Source organism: Octopus sinensis, linkage group LG2 (assembly GCF_006345805.1).
Source record: "Octopus sinensis linkage group LG2, ASM634580v1, whole genome shotgun sequence".
NCBI lineage: Eukaryota > Metazoa > Mollusca > Cephalopoda > Octopoda > Octopodidae > Octopus > Octopus sinensis.
This window is the reverse complement of record NC_042998.1, coordinates 137,097,580-137,113,319: the sequence shown is the minus strand read 5'-3', so window position 1 is coordinate 137,113,319 and position 15,740 is coordinate 137,097,580. Positions and strand designations below refer to the sequence as shown.

The 15,740-nt window shown below is 35.0% G+C and overlaps 2 long non-coding RNA genes across 2 annotated transcripts; both read right to left on the bottom strand.

Annotated features, from left to right (window-relative positions):
- Window positions 1-278: 278 nt before the first annotated feature.
- Window positions 279-4,751, bottom strand: LOC115232581. The gene is made up of 2 exons (XR_003883642.2): window positions 4,326-4,751; window positions 279-342 (listed from the first exon to the last, which is right to left on the bottom strand). It is a non-coding gene; the product is annotated as an uncharacterized LOC115232581 (long non-coding RNA).
- A 2,836-nt stretch (window positions 4,752-7,587) lies between these two features.
- LOC118762328 lies at window positions 7,588-12,517 on the bottom strand. The gene is made up of 2 exons (XR_004998077.1): window positions 12,159-12,517; window positions 7,588-7,654 (listed from the first exon to the last, which is right to left on the bottom strand). It is a non-coding gene; the product is annotated as an uncharacterized LOC118762328 (long non-coding RNA).
- Between the last annotated feature and the right edge of the window lie 3,223 nt (window positions 12,518-15,740).

The following is a 15,740-nucleotide window of genomic DNA, read 5'->3' as shown; positions in this document are numbered from 1 at the left end:
TCAGATCGTGTACATCGATCATCTAGTTTTAGTACACATAGTATGCAAATTATTGTTTCACTTTGATAGGAGAAAAATTCTGATTTTATTATTTTTATGCCTCTCCCGTGATTATAAGAGGTATTAAAGAAATGGCTTCAAGCATTAACCAAAACGGGCGTTCAACATTTTTCTCAAAGGTGTGGATAGTTGTAAATATATTGTGATCACACTAAATCTTAAGGAATTACTACACATTTTTGGATTATGAAAATACAATGATGGTAGAAATAACGTTGAGTTTCATTGTTTATTTCAACAGATGATGGATACATGTTTAAATCTGTTGGTGTTTGTAATGCCCTGAAAAAGAACAAAAACAATCTGATCAGATTTCACAGGTTCTTTTTTCCCCCCATCAACGCAGAGATACACGCACACATACATGCACACACACACGCACACACACACACACACACACACACACACACACACACAGACACGCACACGCGCACATGCTCTCTTTCTCTCTCTCACTCACACACACACTCTATCTCTTACACACACACACTCTCTCTCTCACACACAATCTCTTTCTCATACCCATACAATGTCTTCCTGTCTTCTCTCTTCTCTCTCTCTCTCTCACACACACATTTATATTTCCATAAAAGTTTGTACACGTTAAATAACCAACAACCACAATATATAACCTCAACCTCTTGAAATCACATATGTAAATACTTTGTGAATATAGGTTATAACACATGAACAGAGCAAAATATGTTTAAAGGAATAAGGGATCAAGATCTGTGATATCGCAATATGTTCATTCCTACGACTGTTCCAATAATTCTTACATCGCATGTTTTCTACAATATGCATGAATCACATTTTCAGGGAATATTATCCATAGAGAAATATTCAGAATGCATTATAGACCCTCTCTTATACAGAATGTAAAATACTAAATTGACCTTTAACAAACTGTAGATGTATCATATCACCATATGAGTTTTTTCTGCTGTAGTATCAAGGCAGTGTCAGGGGAAACAATTCTAGAGAAAAACGCGGTGTGCTAAAAATTAAGGAGAAAATGTAGGATAGTTGACAAGAAGGCGTATTGTCTGTCTTGTATCATGTTACATGGCTGTATAACTATCAGTTCATGGTTATAAGAATATCCTGCAATGTAATAAGGTCATCAATTGAGATTTAACAGACAAAAAGTCGTCGTTTGATATACACATATACACATATGCAAGACTACTAATTGGAATAATCACATTCAGAAACGGGAGCATAGACTATTTATCGGCTCATAAAAACCTGTAATTATTAACATATAAACCCAAAGACATTAATATAAATGTGAAATATAGAAAAACATAAATAAATAAACATTAATTGATAAAACAAATTAACAGAAAACATAAACTAAAAACAAAAATTAAAATGTTAAATTTAATTAAAAATTAAAACAGCTGATTTAATCTCAATAAGTATTAAACGTGAAACTAAACCCATAAAATAACAATATCTCTGTGTAAATACACCTATGGAAACACAAAATCATAAATAACCTCACAAAATCAAATAAAATTAAACATAAACATACATACATATACATATATGCACACACATGCACACATATCTTCACACATACATACACACACGTTCATCTTTATATCTTTTATGTTTTAGAGTATGCATTTAAAAGCTCCTACTTTATTATGCCGGCTACGGCCTAATGATACCTACTAAGTTTTGTAGTTTTATGGGGTTGTACCGTGCTGTGCCGGTATAATGTTTTCATTCAGAGAACTCGGAGGCAGTGATGTCTCAAAAATTAACCCTAAACAGACAGATCCGTCCCCGAATGTCAACGTCCAAACTTGTCATGCCTCAATGATAACAAAGCAAAATAGTAATCGGATCGGCCCTCACCCGGATCACCAAGGACAGCGCACTCGAACAATGAACTAGATTTGATAGGAAAAGTCAGCTACTGGTTCAAATCTTCCTGAAACTCAGGAGCTGGAAATACCCCACAACTAGAATATTCCAACAGATAGCCATTCATGTTCGTCATCAAATAACCAAAAGAAAAAGAATGAATAATGGTCTAGGGGAGATAATAAAGAAGTTCTTAAGGCCTTCTATCACGCCATATATTTCCACACAAATAAATCTTATACTGTACAAACCTACTTAAACTGGAGACAGAAACACATTGAAGTAAGACTCTACATAGACAGTAACAAACCTGCCAACGTTATGAAAAAGAAATTGCTAAGTGAATTAGAGATTGAGCAAATTAAACAATCAGTAAGGGATAAAAAGAACGAAGTTATAGCTAAAGAAAAGTTACTACGGAGGAAATAATTATAGACCAACCCAGACCTGATGAAAATGCAATAATGATTGAAAAAGTTAATGTAACTGATAAGCAAAATGAAATACTCTCTGAACCAACCATAAACACTAAGGTAGATGAAAATCAAATAGATGAAGAAAGTCACACAGAAATTGACGCAACAGAACTACATAAACTAAAATATCAAATCATGATTGAATGGAGGAAAATTAAAGAAACCAGTATGAATGAAAGCACCACTCTCCCAAAAATTCGTAATTCTAACCAAAACCTGAAAGTAATTGGCAAAATCCGCCTTGCACTTAAGATTATAATTTCAAATAATGATGTTGATATTACAGATCTCAATCACCTGTACTATACATCCGCGAAAATCTCAACGATTCTATGTGGGGAAAAGATTAAAAAACGATAACATTCCCACAAAAAGCCTACTTAACAAGAGCGCATTCAAAACCAAATTTAGTTACTTAGGTTTGACATAGAATGTTTAAAAAAACATTAAGTTTGACCAGACTATCAAATCAACAAAAGCCCGAAAATTAAAGAAAAAATATATGAAAACCATACTTGACATCAATACCATAGAAACTATCAAGCAAAAGGTATATGCTAAAGCTAGCCGCATAGCAAGGTATTAAAAACGCCTTAGATTCTTCGAGGACAACAACATCCAAAATATTTATACAGGATGACAGGGAAAATACGTGTTACAGTTAAGTCTGTCCCATCTAAATAAGAAATGCAGGAATTTTGGAATAAAATTTGGGCAGAAGAAAAAAACACAGAATGAAAAGGCCCCTTGTATTAATAGAATATCTACAGACTTTGATTCCTTAGAAGAGGAAATGTGGGAGGGTTTCAAGGTAGAGGACGTAAGATCTGCTCTCAAGAAGTCAAGCAAATGGAAATCTCCAGGAAAAGATAACATTCTTAACTTCTGGTTGAATGCCTTCCTAGAGAGCCATGAACTGGTAACAAAATTTTACAACAATGTTTTGCAATAACCTAGTATGATCCCCTCTTAGCTAGTTAATGGTGAAATATTCCTACATCCCAAAAAATGAAGAAACAAACTAACCAAAAAATTATAGACTGATAAACTGCTTAACAACAATGTATAAAATACTTAACATCTGTCTTGATTGAATATACCTATAGCTTTTTAATAGAAAGTGGGATATCTTCTAATGAGAAAAAAGGATGTAAATGTAGGTCCTATGGTTGTAAAGTTCAGCTACTTATCAATAAGATGGCCTTGGAAAATCGTCACAAACAACACAAAAATCTTGTCGATAGCCTGGATAGACTATAAAACGCTTTTGATAGTCTACCACATAGGTGGATTAAGAAATGTCTGGTAAATTATAAAATAGCACCTACTCTGCGAACCTTCTTGTCTGTAAGTATGAGATCATGAAGAACGACACTGACTTTGAACAGTGACAATGAATCTCTCAATATTGGAGATGTAAGAATTTTATGTGGCATTTACCAGGGTGACTCTCTATCACTGCTCCTCTTTTGTCTAGCCTTAATGCTGCTCTCGAAATTGCTCAATGATGTACAATACGGCTATAAAATGTTTGATAAAGATATAAATCATCTCATTTACTGTTTTTAAGCCAACGTTTTCAAAGAAGAGATTTGAAGCACTGGGAAGAATATTTACTCACAGTAACATTAATTCCCAGTAGGCTTTCGATAGAGATTTCTATAATTAATCAACGAAATTTAAAAATACATAGCAGCTTTATTACAAAACACCATTGGCTTATTTTCCTTGAAATTTTTGCGTGGTATATTTATATCAGAAATCGAAGGATACACTCTACAGTGGCCTGGCAATATGTAAAGTAGGAATACAAAATTAGAAAGAGAATACGAAAATCTGTGTGCTTATTTATATCAGGCTTGAATCAAATCTGTAAATACATAAAGCCATAATGCGCTTCATTATATACGATACCTTTTAAAGATTTTCGGAAGACTAAATTCTATTTCAGAAAACTAAGGACTTCGTTTTTCCTGATGCATCATTTTCCATAATTGCCTGAGGCTCGACCAGGCCCTCCAGGGCCACGGTTCTGTGGTGAAGGTTGTGTTACAGAACTGCCTGGGACTCGAACAGGCCCTCCAGGGCAACGGTTCTGTGGTGCAGTTCGTGGTACAAAACGTTTTTCTAGAGATAAAGCATCTTCAGCACCTCCAGCACTTCCAGCTCCAGACGCATTATCTTCAAAAAAACTTTCACTTCGTTTTTCTAGAGCGGGTGGTACATCGACAGTACCCTCAACATCTCTATTCAAAATTGCACTTCTTGCAAAACAACTTTCCAGAAGTCCAACCAGGAGGACTGCATAAATCAGGCAGACAATTTTGACCATTTTGAAAATCTCGGTAGTAAAATGACTTACTTTTGTCTGTTTCATCTCACTTTTATATCATTGATTCTGTCATTGTCCTGCAACATTCTCAAGTCGTACGCGTGTTTGGCTGCAGTTTTATTAATCCTTTGCTATACCTACATGCTCTCAAAAAGCAATCTTAAAACAACTTATATTGCATATATTATTGATACATCTGCTGATCACAGATTTAGTGTATTATAACCTAATCGAATTGATTATATTATTTAGATTATGAAAGGTACTGCTACTTAAAGTATCATCTTTGGAAGTGTGTATTGGATTCTTTTGGTATCCGTTGCTGTATCTCACAATATTAAGAGAAGACCAGTGAAACAAGTTTACGATCAATATTTTCTCATAATAATGTGGCGAGCACTGCGGGGAAATGCTTAGCGGTATTTCGTCTCTCTTTATGTTCTGAGTTCAAATTTCGCCGAGGTCGACTTTGCCTTTCATCCTTCGAGGTTGATAGATAAAGTACTAGTTGCGTAATGGGGTCGATCTAATCAACTGCCCCATCTCCCCAAATTTCGGGCCTTGTGTCTCGAGTAGAAAAGAATACTTTCTTATAGTTAAAAGGTGATAGTTAGAAACAGTAGAACACCTAACATTATTAGCGCGTGTCCTGGTGCCTGTGTAGTTCGGATCATGATCATGAGGTGGCGAGCTCGATTCCTGGACAGAACAGAAAGATGTATCTTTAAGAAAACTACATCATTTCCCATTGTTCTAGTTTGCTGTAATGACTATCTGTTGGGTGCTGGTGCAGGCGTCTCATCCTCCATCTATTACACAATTGATATAGGACCGAGATCTTGTGTGTGTCTATTTGCAACTATATGATACCTAAACGAATTCGCAGAACCAAAGCACATGCTATCAAGCCTCTTCGCATTTGCGAATGACGACTAGGTATGCTAGAAATGCTAACAATAATTAAATATTGTGTTGGGAAGAAAACCTTACCTATCATACCAACCACATGGTTCTGGGTTCAGTCCCACTGCTTGGAACCTTGGGCAAGTGTCTTCTTCTATAGCCTCGGGCCGATCAAAGCCTTGTGAGTGGATTTGGTAGACGGAAACTAAAAAAAGACCGTCGTGTATATATGTATACGTTTGTGAGTCTGTGTTTGTTCCCCACCTAACATCGCTTGACAACCAATGCTGGTTTGTTTACGTCCCCGTAACTTAACGATTCAGCAAAAGAGACCGATAGAATAAGTACTAGGGTTACAAAGAATAAGTTCTGGGGTCGATTTGCTCAACTAAAGGCGGTGCTCCGGCATGGCCGCAGTCAAATGGCTGACACAAATAAAACGAATAAAAGAATATAACCTATAAATTCTATTAAAGATAAGAACCATTTGAATTTCAGCAATCACGTTACAACCATAATTGCTGTTTAATAAAATGCGACACACAAAATATCATATATTATATCTACGGTACTTATATTTTCTTTTATTTAAATTCATTTTGACTTTGGCTTAATTTGTGTGAAATGCAGGTACTTGGATATGAAAAGTAAATATTCTTCCTTGGATATATATACGCCGAGATACCTTTTCAAAGCTGCTTCGTGTGACACTGATTGCTTAATTCAAACTTCAGCAAGCATTGTATACACCACCAAACATTCCAACTGCTGTTTGCATAAGTATAACCCCATACATTTCGGGCTGTTTTAGTTTTCGTAGTTGATGAATTGAAACAACGAAGAAACACGTGTATTCTACGATTTATTGACATAGTTCACTGCCCAAAGCAAAACATATATTTACACAAGCCCAGATAAAACATCTCCCGAGTCTATTTTTGCAGAAATAGTGTTTATCACATTCGATCACATATCGCAATATGTTCATTCTTACAGCTGTTTCGACATTTCTTGCATTGCATGTTTTATACAATATACAGGAATCACATTTTCAGGGAATTACTAATTTACTAATTTCTCAGCAAGCAATGAATGAATGCCACCGAAATAAGATAAAAAAATTAAATTTACGCCACACTAACTTCAACTAGGGTAAATAGAGACATTGGTTCTTTGGTAAATAAATCTCCAGCTTGTCTCAGGGAGCAATCAAATGTGTTGCATTATTATCGAAATACTAGAGGTTTCTCCTATTGATGAATTTTCCATCACAAAGCTACGCGCATTTATATTGTGAACATTTTCGGATTACTTTCAAAAACTGAGTAATAATTCAACTTTTCTGCCGTTTTGATATTCAACAACAAAACATACGGTTACATGGTTTGGTATTTATTACATGACACCATGTACATGACCAGTGCGAAAGCGATCAAAAAGTTAATTATAAAAAGTCAGAAACTAAACTTATAAACATATAATCATTACGATAATATGTTGAGCAGCACATGACAAATAATTAAATGCTTAGCGGCATTTCATCTGCCGCTACGTTCTGAGTTCAAATTCCGCCGAGGTCGACATTGCCTCTCACCCTTCGATGATCGATGAAATATGTGCTATTTACCCACCATTACTCACAGATCGTGTACATCGATCATCTAGTCCTAGTATGCATAGTATGCAAATTATTGATTCACTTTGATAGAAAAATTCTGATTTATGATTTTCATGCCTCTACCTTGAATATAAGAGGTATTAAGGAAATGATTTCAAGCAATAACCAAAACGGGTGTTCAACATTTTGCTCAACAGTGTGGATGGTTGAAAATATATTGTGATTACACTAAATCTTAAGGAATTATTACACATTTTTGGATTATGAAAATACAATGATGGTAGAAATAACGTTGAGCTCATTAATAGACACAAACAACATGATTTAGTTTCATTGTTTATTTCAATAGATGATGGATACATGTTTAAATCTGTTGGTGTTTGTAATGCCCTGAAAAAGAACAAAAACAATCTGATCAGATTTCAATTTCTTTTATTGTTTCTCCCGCTATCAACTCACAGATAAACCATGCACACACATGCACACACACTCACATACACACACATACCACACACACACACACACACACACACACACACACACACACACACACACACTTTCTCTCTTTCACATACATTCCATAAAAGTTTGTACACGTCAAATAACCAACTATATTAAAGCTCAACACAATATATAACCTCAACCTCTTGAAATCACATATATGAATACTTTGCGAATATATGCTATAACACATGAACAGAGCAAAATATGTTTGGAGGAATAAGAGAAACCAAGATCAGTGATATCGCAATATGTTCATTCTTACGGCTGTTTCGACATTTCTTACTTCGCATGTTTAATACAATATTCAGGAATCACATTTTCAGGGAATATTGTCCATAGAGAAATATTTAGAATACATAATAAATCCCCTCTTATATAGAATGTAAAATAGTAAATTGATCTTCAACAAACTGTAGACGAATCATATCACCATATTAGTTTTTTTTCTATTGTAGTATCAGGTAGAAATGTAAGAATTTACGGTCAGAAAGAACACCTGTATTTTATGGTCTCCCTAAAATACACAAAGAGTTCGAAAGTTTTCTTCCAATGCGTCCAATTTTCAGCGTATATGAATGCTGCACGGCCAGAATTTCGGAATGGCTGGATTACTTTCTACTCCACGTCGCAAAACGATCAAGTTCCTATATTCGGGATACCTTTGATTTTGTATCTAAAATCAACAACTTTTTAAAGCACCGAGTCCATATCAAGAACTGTATTTTGGTAACCACGGACGTTTCTTCTTTATATCCCATTATTGACCACAATGAAGGGGTAGAAGCATGCATGGATGCCTTCGAAAAGCGGTCAAACAAAATTATTCCATCAAATTTTCTCTATAGATTATTGAGGTTTGCATTAGAAAGTAACACAATGAAGTTTAGACAAAGATTTTACCACCAGACGAAGTGTTGCGCCATGGGTAACCCCATTGCAGTTAATTTCGCTAATGTCTTCATGATGAAATTCAAGATACAGTTACTTAAGACATTCAAATCCCTTCATGGTCATGAACCAATACTCTGGTTACGGTTCATTGATGACGTATTTTTGTTTGGGAAGAATCACAGGATAGTTTAATGGGTTTCTTGCATTCCTGTGACTATTATGCTAGAAACTATGGCTTTAAGCCCAACATAAAATTTACGTCCAGGTTTTTCAAAAACTAGCGTTGAATTTTTGGGCACAAAAGTCAAGTTTTCTGGAGGGAGAATAGTGACAAAGTTATTTTGCAAGCCTACATCATCTCACATTTATCTCCACCGCCGCTGAGATAATCCACATCATCTTATTCGGTCAAACCCGATATCCCGATGTACTGACATAGGGGATTATTGGAAACATGCAAATCCTTTTGCATATCATTATGTCAAACGCGGTTACAGTGAATCACGATTAAAGGAAATAGCAAATGAAATAGCTAAGATTAGCAAAGATAGTCAAACATTTACGCATAACTTTAGCAAAACAATACAATAAATGACAGAATTCCTTTAGTTATTAGCTGGCACCGACATTTCGCTGGCATTTCAAAAGTGTTGCATGAAAGTTACCAGCTTTTGGCGGGAAAATATCCTCGTTTCAAACAGATATTTCCTCCGCCGCCTAGACGGAATAAGAATATAAGAGAATTATTGACCTCTATTTCTAACTCCAAGAAAACGAACATTGGAGTATCTGCACGCTGTACCTTAAAGAGCAGCCACAAGAGAGGTAAGCCCTGTTCATTGTGCAACAACATGAGTGAAGTGAATTCCACCAGAAATCATAACAGAAATGTTATGGTTTATACAAAAGGTGGAACATGCAAAGATTCCCATTTGGTGTATGCTACAGTATGCACGAAACACAACTTGATTTATGTTGGTTGTATAACAACAATTAAACAAAAGATTTAATGGACACAGATTCGACGTCAGGCACACTAACAGTAGTTCGACATTTCGTTTCAAGCGGCTACAATTTTGAAGAAGACATGAAAATGCATATTCTCAGAAAATATACTGAATCTGCTTCACTTTCACTTCTCAGAATGTATGAGGAGAAATATGTTTGCGGATTATTAACATATCGTCCTGGAGGAATGAATAAAAGGACAGGGAAATATCATCAAATTTATACAAAACTATTTGATTAAATATTCTTCTTTTTCTCTTTTTCTTTCTTTTTTTTCTGTCGTCTTCTTTTTTCTGTTTTTTCCTATCGTTTTCTTTTCGCCTTTCATAAAATTGTAACTTAAAAACTGACGATGTCATTCCTTCAACGTGTGGACGCTGGTTGCTCTCGTTCATACTTTACGTTTGAATTTCTATAATTTTGAATTGTGATCACTTCTTATTTTGAACTTGACAAAGACAGACTTACTGTTGAAATATCGTTCAACCAATCAAATATCTATTACAATCGAATCGCGCTCTTCGTCTTCACTGTTTTAATTTGTGAAGAGTTACGTCAATCACTTTTAAAATAATAATAATAATAATAATAATAATAATAATAATAATAATAATAATAATAATAATAATAATAATAACAATAATAATAATGATAATAACAACAACAACAACAATAATAATAATAAGAAGAATAAGATTTTTCTATTCAAACGGACGAGAAATTAGAAAATAATTGACTAGACATAACGATTATAGATAAGGTAAAGCGAAGTTGCTTACTTATCGACCCATCATGTTCGTTTGATTGTAGGATCGTAAAGAAAGAGAAAGAAAAAGAAAACAAAAAATATATAATCCCTGAAAATTTTAAATAGGAAGAATTTGGAGTATGCTAACAGCAAAGGACTTTCCTATAATAATTAGTGCGTTGGGAACAGTAAGCCAAGATATAGACAGATGACTGAAACAGAATGCCCGGTAGAGCTCTTACAGAAAGTTTGTCGCTTAGGAACCACAAGGATTATCAGAAGGGTTCTAAGCACTTGTAGTGATCCTATAACGGTGCGCGCGCGCGCACCGTCCATTTTCTATTTCGCGCGTGCGAGTGTTGGTGCCTTCACCAAGGCACAGAAAGGAAGGGCCCTCTCGCGCATGCGCGAACCACCGGAAGCACGACCCTTTTGCCTACGTGGTAGTTAGCCAAGGCAAGGGGGTCGTAGAACGTTTGACCACTAGCAGCAGTCATCGGGGACTTGAGACAGCAGCGACTGAAGGCGACGGTCACGCATATTTTCTCTCCGTTCGAACTTGATTCTAGCAGTCCTTACCAAAAGGCCTTTAACCAAATTGTTGCAGACCAACATCGTCTCCATTGTTCGACGCCATCTTTAACCCGTTCTGTTTTTAGCGGCTGAACATTGTAAATATTACAATCGATTAACTTTCAGCCTTGCGCGCCCAGAACCAAGGACATCAGATAACCACTTATTGTTACTGTTACCACATTAGAGAATAAAGTAGTATATATATCTTTTACGTCTGCGTCTTGTTGTTTCTGACTGGTAGAATTCTGGATTATTAAAGCAACGGCTAGTGATTGCTTTGTGCACCCCAAAAGTGCACGAGATATATTCACATTCACTAAGTTCGTTACACACTCGAAAGACTGCTGAAAACTTGTGGATACCTAAGGTTACCAGCTATCCTCATAATTCCTACAAGGAATTAGACCGAATCTGAGCTAAACCATAATAATAATCATAATAATAATAACCCATGGATGGAAATTACAAATATTTCAAAGCATCATTACGCGCTTTTCCATAAGTCCCACGTTTCAGTACCTCTTTCAGTATGATCTGAAGAATATTGTAGACTCTAGCATACAGTGTAATAAATGACATTGTATTGACATACATATTCCGTGGTTCGATAATCATTCATCAGAGAACAATACTCTTTTACTGTCGAAAGGAACTTATATCTATCGACATTTTAAAGTCAAACTGAAACTAGAATTTAGCTTCGATAACTAAACAAATTTTGCATACCATGCTTTCCTCTGCAATATGATTATCAATTATATTTATGATTCTAATACAACGTGTATCAGAAAACCTAAGATAGATTTAAAATAGTATAATAATGCTCTTATCAATTGTACGTTTTCGAAGAAAGTTGATGAGATTCTAATTACTTGGAAGAATGTATTTACTTACTACGACACTAGTTCCTTCTAGGCTATGGAAGAATATTTCTATAATAAATCATCCCAATTAAAAAAATCCATTACTATTTCATTACAAAAACCCTTGGTTTATTTTTAGAAAATTTGTTGTATTGTATATTTATTTTACAAAACGATGTTAGTGGCAGTATGTAAAACCCAAATACAAAATGATTAGAAAAAGAATACAAGAATCTCTGAGTGCTTATTTTTATCAGTTTGACTCTAATCTGTAAATTAAAACATAATTCATTGGAAACGTTACCGTGAAACAATTTTCAAAAGACTAATTTATACTGAGAATACTGTTTTGCCTAAATCATCATTTTCCACGCCTTCGGCAATTACGCTTTCCATAGCATTGGCTCATTGATGCAGATGACGCCAGTGAACGTTTTTCTATAGATAAACCATCACCAGCTCCTGATGCATCTTCAGCTCCAGACAAATTATCTTCGTATAAAATTTCACTTCGTTTTTTCAAAGAGAAAGCATCACCAGCATCTTCAGTATCTTCGTTCAAAATTTCACTTCTTGCAAAACAACTTTCCAGAAGTCCAACCAGGAGGACTGCATAAATTAAACAAATAATTTTGACCATGTTGAAAATTTCGATGGTTAAATGATTTATTGTGGTCCGTTTCATCACACTTTTATATCATTTTATATCATTGATTTTGTCATTGCTCTGTAACATACTCAAGTCGTGCGCGTGTTTGGTTGCAGTTTTATTAATCCTTTACTGTACCTCCATGTGCGCAAAAATCCATGTCAAAACAACTTACATTGCAAATATTGTTGATACATATGTTGGTCGCAGATTAAGTGGATTTCGACTGAATATGATTGATTATGTTATTTAGATGATGAAAGGTACGACTACTTAACCATTATTCGTTGTAAGCGTGTTTTGGATTATATTAATATCCTTCGCTGTGTGTCTCTATACTAAGAGAAAGCCAGTCAAGTTTATGATCAATATTTTCTCATTGATAAGGCGGCGAGCTGGTAGAAACGTTAGCACGCCGGGCGAAATGCTTTGCGGTATTTCGTCTGCCGCTACGTTCTGAGTTTAAATTCCGCCGAGGTCGACTTTGCCTTTCATCCTTTCAGGGGTCGATAAGTACCAGTTGCGTACTCGGGCCAATCTAATCGACTGCCTCAAAAAGATTTCAGACCTTGTGCTCGGAGTAGAAAAGAATATTTTTTTCATTCATAAAAGATATTTAGAAATATATTATACCACCCAAAATCATTAGCACGCGTCATGGTGGTTGCGTTGTTTGGCTCATGATCATAATATGGTGAGCATGATTCCTGAACAGGACAGCAAGTCGTGTCTTTATGGAAAGTACTACATTTCTTATTTTTCTAAAATACTACGACAAATAAAATATATATTATATCTATGGTACATATACCTTCTTTTATTGAAATGCATTTTATCTTTGGTCTAATTTGAATGAAATGCGGGGCTTTGTTATAAAAAACTTATACCTACAATACAATGTAGTGAATAATGAAAAAAACTAGTAAATTTCCAGGTATGTAGTAAACAAACTAATTTTAATTTGTTTACCTCTGTGTAGGAAAGACAATGAATTTTTTCTAAATATTAGATTTGGTTATCAATATATTCTTTTAGCCAACTAGTAAAAAGTTTCAATTCCATAATATAATTATATTTACTAACTATATTTACTAAATTAATTATACACATAAACGTCTTCTAGATTAATAAAGTTAGAGAACTGGCAAGTGAAACGAGAGTTTTCCCAATAATAATAATAATGTGAAAAATAACTGAAGAAAACATCACTGATTCAAATCTTTTATCTTAGTGAACTTGATTTTAAAAATTATTAACGGTCTTTATTTCAATCCTACTTTCTTCTACATAAATTTACACTTTGGGATGCTTTTATGACATTTCCTGCAAAGAATATACCATAACGACAGGTTCTTAGAAAGCTGTTCAAAGATCTCTGTATCACTGCTCTTGACTTGTAATATTACAACAACGGTGTACCTGTTGTACTTTTATAACTTTGTCACAGAGGAGGGGCTTTAATACAGACATATTAGTCAACGTGGTTAACGTTTCTATTGAACAGTTGCAAGTCGACTGTTGTAGGAAAAACAGATGTGAGAAGGGAATTGCTAACGACTAACGGTCTATGGAGGATGGGTTTAACGTAGCAATTGATGCTGTGACAGAGGGGTGGACAAAATATAGTGACGAGAATAGGAGGTACGACACATATGGGATTAAATAAAAGAAGGTGGCACGAGACTATCCAAGTCAAATGGACAAAGGCTAAAGGTTCCATAGAGTTGGTGAGGATCTCATTGTAATCGATCAAGTGACATTTATTTGGATACATGGTTGTCATTGCGTGTAACAGTAGTGGTGTCCCAGATGTAGGAACAATACTCCATCACGAACTCTTTCTATAAATCATGATAGTTTTAGGGGCGGAAGAGTATTACCCGGATCTGATGTGGAAGGGTGTGAGTATATGGATGAAAACGGGTTAGTGTGAAGTGCTTACCACTGTCTAGGTGGAGAAGGTAGAAGGTGACTTGTTAGTTATTTATTGCTCAACAACAGGCTGTTCATGTAGCAATCAGAAAAGAAGAGTATCATGTTGTTATAAAGCACCATAAACAATATGATGAGTGGTCTGGAGAACTAAAGTCGCTGGTGACATATTTTAGTGATCCGTTGTTATTTCGCTGAATATTAAACCAATGCTCTCTAATTCAAGCAACAAAATTGCAATCGGTTTGCCTTATATGTAGAGTACAGATTTGTAAATGCAAGCAGTATATGACGTTTTGAGAGTACATGTGAAGAAGTTTGTGGCATATTATGTTGAACTGGGACAATTTAGGGTAGTAATTTAATATACAAAGTTAGACGAATTACTAAGCGTGAGTAAACAAAGAAGGACTGAAACCACTGTGCACCAGCGGTCACCCATTTTGTGAATGCGTCTGAAGGAAAGGAGAAAGTATTCGCGAAAGTTATGAAAAATCGTAGAGTTAAATTTGAGAATGTCGTTTATATCCACTCAAGTGCTAGACTTGCACTTATTTCATCGACCTCAAAAGGATGAAAGGCAATGTAGACCCTGATTAAGTGAGTGAATGTGTGTGAGTGTGTTTTGGGTGTTTGTGCGTAAACTGAATCTCGGTGAAGCTTCTGAAGATGTAAACTAGATGTAGATGTGAAGATGTAAATTGATGTAAAGAAAAGTAAACTGAAAGCCACAGAAATAACTGTCTGAATTTCACAGGTATCACCAATAGATGTATACACAAGTGGAAGTCGAAATTGCTCAATAAAATTAGTATTGAATTGGCTTATCTAGATACATCTCTGTTTAACCTAAGTAGACGATGAATATGACAGGTTAAATAACTGTTTTTTTTTTTAAAGTGAACGATCGGAAAGCAATGAAAATGAGAGTAATGTTTGAGATTTAGTGTATTTGTGTAATTTTAAATTTCCAAGAAATGAAAATAAAAGAGCATAATTGTCTTTTAGTTGCCGATGTTTAAAGTGTGACAAATTAAAAAATGTTTCGAGGAATAAGAGAAATCAAGATCAGTGATATCGCAATACGTTCATCCCTACAGATGCTTCGATAATTCTCACATTGCATGCTTTTATGCAGTATAGAAGAATCACATTTTCAGTGAATGCTTTCTATAAAGAAATACTAAATTGACCTTTAACAAACTGTAGGTGTATTATATCATTCTATGATATTTTTCCGCTGTTGTATCAGGGTAGAAGTAGGGGAAACATTTCTAGAAAAAACGCAGTGTGCTAAAGGTTAAA